Source organism: Manacus candei, unplaced genomic scaffold (assembly GCF_025592945.1).
Source record: "Manacus candei isolate 608988 ecotype Guabito, Panama unplaced genomic scaffold, ASM2559294v1 h1tg000011l, whole genome shotgun sequence".
Classification (NCBI taxonomy): domain Eukaryota; kingdom Metazoa; phylum Chordata; class Aves; order Passeriformes; family Pipridae; genus Manacus; species Manacus candei.
Window position 1 is genome coordinate 25,998,796 of NW_026138059.1, and position 6,148 is coordinate 26,004,943.

A 6,148-nucleotide genomic window follows, 5' to 3' on the forward strand; every position below is an offset into this window, starting at 1 on the left:
ATCCATTTTCCACAGCCTCTCTAAACCATCTTGCATCCTCAGAGCCTTATTTTCACTAATGGTCCTCTTGCAAAATTGTCTTTCATTACAGGCCTGACTCCCTATCCTGCCTTTGTGTTTCTGACTGTTTAATCCCTAAATTTGTTGTGATCCTACTAGAGCAAGCCCCTGTTTTCTCCCCCTATCTCAGCACTGTTATCAGAATTCCCATGATTGTGGCTGTTCAAGTCTGTCAGATTTTACTCTGTCTTATTTGTGTCCTGGCCATATCCTGAAGCTTTTTGCTCTGTGTAAGCAGCCAGTGCTTTGGAGTGAGTTCATACTGGCCTTGAAGACTGCATCCATCAACCAGTTTCCCTCCCCAAAAGACCTACTCTTCAAATGCTATTTTACCTGCTATTTTTATCTTGTCACCTCCCTTCTGTACCCTTTCTTTTTGTTCCCTTTCTTCCATATTAAAATTGACCCTCGTATTACTATTTTGTGGATCTGTATCTTCACTTTTAGGCACCTGTACCTGCACAGGTAACTCTATTTGCACTCGTCTCCTGCTCTTTTGCCAGTGCCAACCTCAACTCTCTTCTCTGCAAGCTTTGTCTTGACCACCTCCGTACACTTGCCACACTCTCCTATTCCTTGCAGCTGATTTTTTTTCCTTCTCAAAACCACTTCTGATACAACTCCTGAAAGGAAAACAGTCAACATGGGCAGTAGAGGAATAACTATGCATGTATTGTGTGTCCTTTTTTCTCCATCCTTCCCACGTAGATTACGTCATCTCCCAGGGTGAGCTACGTCTCTCTCTTGGGCACAGCACATCCTAAACACAGCAAAAACATGTTAAGAGCTGTGTATATCCTGAGCCACTTAGATTTGGTTCAGGTACATCCCTTTAGAGCTGTGGGTTCCTCACCACAACGATGTACCTAGCTGTTTACAGCACATAAGATCAATTTCTTTCATCTCCCTGAATGGAGATAGATGATGGGATTGAACTTTCCAAAAGGTTTAAAACAAAGCCCACGTCTCACCAAGTTTACTTAAAAGGTTGTCACTATTCAGACTTCACTGCCATGTACCTGAGCTGTCCAGTTTTCCATAGTCATCACTTCTTACTTCTCTGTCCTTTGGAGGTACAAGGAAGAAACAAGAGCAACAACAACAACAAATTGACTTTATTGAGGAGAATATGTTAAAAGAATAAAGCAATCTTTTCTAAGGGCTCTATTTCCACTTCTCTATTTTCAATCGCAGTTATCAAAGAGTAAAGAGCATTGCAGTGCTGAGGTGAAATACAGGCTTCCAGCTGAAGTGGAGAGATTGTCCTTGTGCCTATATATTGTTTAACCATTGTAAATATCAATAACAGACAAGCTGGTGTGTGTTCATCCTTTACACACACAAATGATTTCTATGAAGAATTATCTTAAATTCTTTTTTTGTTTAAGGAAACACAGTAAATATTGTGATATCTTGTATTGGAAAAGTAGTATTTCATAAGAGTCCCATGCAACACAGTCACCCTTTATAACTGCTACCTGTTTTTCTCTTGAGGCCAAAAATAATAATTTTTTAAAAAATTATCTGAGTCTAGATAAATGCCAGGTTCATGAGCTGTAAAATTATTCTTTAACATTCTTTACGTACATCACATTGCAAGCATAGTTCCCTTTCCCTCTTACAGTGCTAGGGGATCTTTACTTCTTCATTAATCCCATGTAGGTGATCACACGTAGATGATGTTACATGATTAAATTACTCCTTCCCACTCAGTTAATTTCTATGCTTCTATGAATCGGGCCTTAAATGTACACTTTTGATGTTGCTGATGTAAGTAGAAGATGTAACCATGAATGAGCTGTGGGAAAAAAACATGATTAGAAAATTATATGAACCTCTTCTCAGAGACCTAAGGGAGAAAGATTCATTTCAACTTTTTTCCTACTTAATCACTTTTCTTTCCTCCTCATTTCACTATTTCCTGGTCCGTGAATCCTGTTCATTAATTTTTCCTCCTGTTTCTTATGTCTCTCTCCTTCCTTCCTTTTGCAGCCTTCCTCAGCATCACAGCAGCATCTAATAACCTATAGCAAGAAGCAAGGCCACCTTTGTGCTGTGTTGATACACAACCTAAGCATCACTCTGCTCTTGATTTTCGGAAATCAGGTTGCAGGCTCTGTTCCATGGCACTGCTCTGCACAGATTCTGCTTCAGTTTTGTTGGGTTTTTTGTAGTTTTCCTGCAAATCAGATTTTTAATGTACATTGAGATTCTTCCAAATGAAAGATGCTGTGTATTAAACCATGATTTCTTCCCACATGTCACAATTTTAGAAGATATCTTTTTAATAATTCCCTCTCCTCTCCCATGGGGCTTTTATCAGGAAAAACTAAAGTCACAGCTAGCATGATTCCCAGATGCAATAAGCAGTGTTGGAAATGCCCCCCTGCACCACTCCACTCCTCCCACCACCCCTCACATTTCACACTCTTCCAGTGGCTTGCACTGCATTCTTAAAACGCATTAGCATATAGATCAGCTTTCTGAAGTTTTCGTGGGTTAATTTCCTGCATGACAAATTTCAAGCCTCATTTCTATCTGGTGCAAGATTCCATGTCATTGAGATACTCAAATCTTCCAAAATACTACGCCTCCTGTACTTATTTCGTACACCACATGACTGCAAATGGTACATATTTCTATGAGGTGAGGCATAAAGCACTATCTCCCTGCAACTACACCTTATAAAAGATGCATGTTTTGTCAATTAAGAAACAAAACATAAATTCTGTGAAGAGGGGGGACAGAATTTCTATTCCTTTGTAAACTGTTGTTTTGCACATAATTTTAAATGACTCAGCTTCTGAATATTAATTTTAAAGGAGCACTAAGAAACAAAATATGAAACTTGCACCCCTGCAGCAAGCAGAGTGACCTTCCAGTGGATTTTACAATAAAAAATTGTTTCTCTCCAAAGCTTTCTACAGTGTCCTTTTCAGGTTAATAGAAAGTTATACACAAATGGCTTTCACTTTCGGAATGCCACTAGAAATATTATCCCAGTCCTTTAAAGGAGGAACAGCCTTCCAAGCTGCTAGAGTGCTGGGATAAGCCTCAAGGAGCTTATTTCTTCAATAAATAAAAAATGGGGCCAACACCTCCAGCTTGAGAGGTTTTAAATTGAACTGATCACAAAAATAAAGTCTGTAAGCTAGAATTTTACTTTTATTCATACATATTCCAGTACAGTTCCTTATTCTTTTATTGCTAAGTCTGCGTATGAGAAATAAAAAAAAATCACTTTTTAAATTTAGAGTAACAAGAAAATACTGTCTTATTTTTGTAATTTCAGAACATTTTTATATGATGACTGGACAGTCATTTTGAAACAGGCAGAAAGAAAAAATTAATCCAATTAGGTCACAGAAGTTAATCTAGGATTGCAAAATTAAGCATGGTTGTCTTGGTCTGATGCTTGCATATACACACAAATCACAGATCAAAATCCTTTAGTTTTTCACTACAGCAGTTTGGCTACTTGCTCAAGAGCAGTTATCTGTGGTTTTAATTAAGATTGGTAGGAGGCTGTACCCTTTCCTACCACGTATGCAGACCCCATGGGCAGGAAGGGAATAGAGACCTGGGACTGCATGGCTGGCAGAGACCACATCTTGTCTTCCTCTGAGCACTGGGGACGTGGTATCACCGCTGTCACCTGCCTTCCTCAGAGCCCACTCTGCCCCCAGCCAAATCATGGCTTCCCCCTTCACCCAGGGAACTCAGGGCACCTCTGACCAAATAAAAGTGAGAGGTATGAAGGACAGGACCACTCTTCTGCCTGGGCTGTGCACTAAGCAAGTGACTGGAGTTGTGTCCCCCAAGCCCCATTGAAGCAGCAGGTGCAGGACAGAGCAGGACAGGCATCTCGACAGGTGACAGACTGCAAACAAGCTGTGTGCGTAATCACCACACCCTGGGCACCTCTCAGCAAGGCACAGTCCCCAAGGCAGGCACTGTCCCTCTCTCTCCATGTCCCAGCACACCAAACCTGCTCCACGCCAGCAGCCTCACTCAGACCTGCCTTCCTCTGCCTGTTAACCAAAAGCCACAGCAAACACGAGAAGCAGGATGTTGAACACAGCAAAGGTAGAGCATACCCGGAATGAGTGTTTATGTACCCTCCCAATTTGCTCCTTACATCTTCTCAGTGTATTTCTCAGCAATTCGGTATCGCTGCAAGAGCACTCCACACTTTGTGGCACTCTGAGATCAACCTTTCTGTCACCATAATGACAGAAAAAAAGCTAAGCAAGCTGAAGAAGTACCAAGTGAAATGTATTATGCTTTTACATATATATGTGCACCATTAGGGACAGAACTACCATCAGCAGCATGAAAACCACAGGCTGTTGTCATCCGAGCTGAAAGGAGTACTTTGCTAATAAGAAGTCTTGCCTCCTTGGCAGGCCAGGAGCTGGACATAGTGGGAATTTCACACCCCCACACAGACCCCTAATGCAGGAGGCAGGAGAGGGCTGCCTGACCCCAGCCCCAGCCCTGATATTAGGCTGTCAGAGAGCAGACACAGTGCACTGCCACCCCCACAGCACTTGTCACAGATGCTCTGCTTGAACACTGACACAGCTCAAGTCTGGATTTAATTCACAGTGTTGAATATTGTCTTCCTCTGCATAGGAGTGTGATTGCAGGGTGAAAATCATACATTCCAGGGAAAACAGAGTGGAAGTGAATCTCCTGCCAAAGACTGTTCCTCGTTCGTCCATTGCAGCTGGATGGGGCTGGGGATCCCAAGGAAGTTGGATACCAGATCTATGCATCCTGCTCTCTCATGTGCTATTAGCTAGAGAAAAAGCACTTTTACCTGTACTGAGTTTGTCTTTGTTTTCCCCATTGCCACTGATATCACATATTTTTTATGAGATCACTGAAGAGTTTGATTCAGAGTGGCAGCCAGTGACCAATCCCACCAGGCACACCCCACTGGGTTCAAAGGCACAGCCAAGCACATGGGTGTCATGGATGTCACTGCCCTGCACAAGTGCAGGCAGTGGGAAGACAGCAGCTGCATGCCAGGCACCCACACCTGAAATTTCCATTTCTCAGGATGGCCATAAGACAGTCACCTTCAGAAATACTTCAGAAACACCCAGCTTGCGAACAAGTGCCTGTGTCAGAGCTACAGTACCCTGAGAGGAGTTTGGGCTGAAAAAGGAAAGCTATTGCTCATTAAGTTAACTAGCAAATTCTGCTTATTAGGAGGGTTTATTTCACAAACAGACTTCAAACATAATTTGTTAGATATGTAATTTACCAAAAGGTTATCAAAAACTAACATGCACAAGCCTAAAAATCAAACATATCCCATGTAAAATGTTCATTGAAAGCAGCAGAAAATCAATATTTTGAAAGGGCATTTTGAGCTAAATAGAAGGAAACGGACAGAGGTGCTCGTTGATGAATCTACTCCTATAGATTTTCACTTAGGTTGATGAACTGCCTCTATGCACTAATGTTCCCTGTTACTTTATGTTGAATACTTTCCAATGGTAGTTTTCTGGCTTTTAACCAACTTAGTACACACTTTGTTTCCACAGCTCATCAGGTCTGCTAGTCACACAATTCTTCACATAAGTCTTTCCATTTCTCCTAGTAATCCACAATTTAATTATACTTTTAACCTATCTACCATTTTATGTAGGGTGATTGACAAGTGAGCATCTTGAGAGGCCATGTTAATTAAAAGCAAAAATCAAAGCTTCCATAGCTTTAAGACCTATCATTGGCTCTAAAGCAGCTTTGCCACTTCCTTTTCTAATTCCTGCCAATGTAATTGCTACATTATGCCTTATATGAAGCTCATTTTCTTGCTAGTACAGGAAATGTAGCCCTTGGCTTTCTGGGGATTCAAAGCAGTTTGGTACCCAATTCATGAAAGCTTTGTTTTCTACAGACAAAAATGAAAGTTCAGATTATTTCATGTAATCCTCTGCTTAAAAAGAAGAGAGTGCAGACTCTTCTCCAGCAGATGCAAAATGTATTAAAATACCAAATGGTCAAGGTTGCATCATATTCCCAGCCTAATGAGTCTGAGATTGGAAGCACAAGAGGGATATCAGAGAGTATCTGG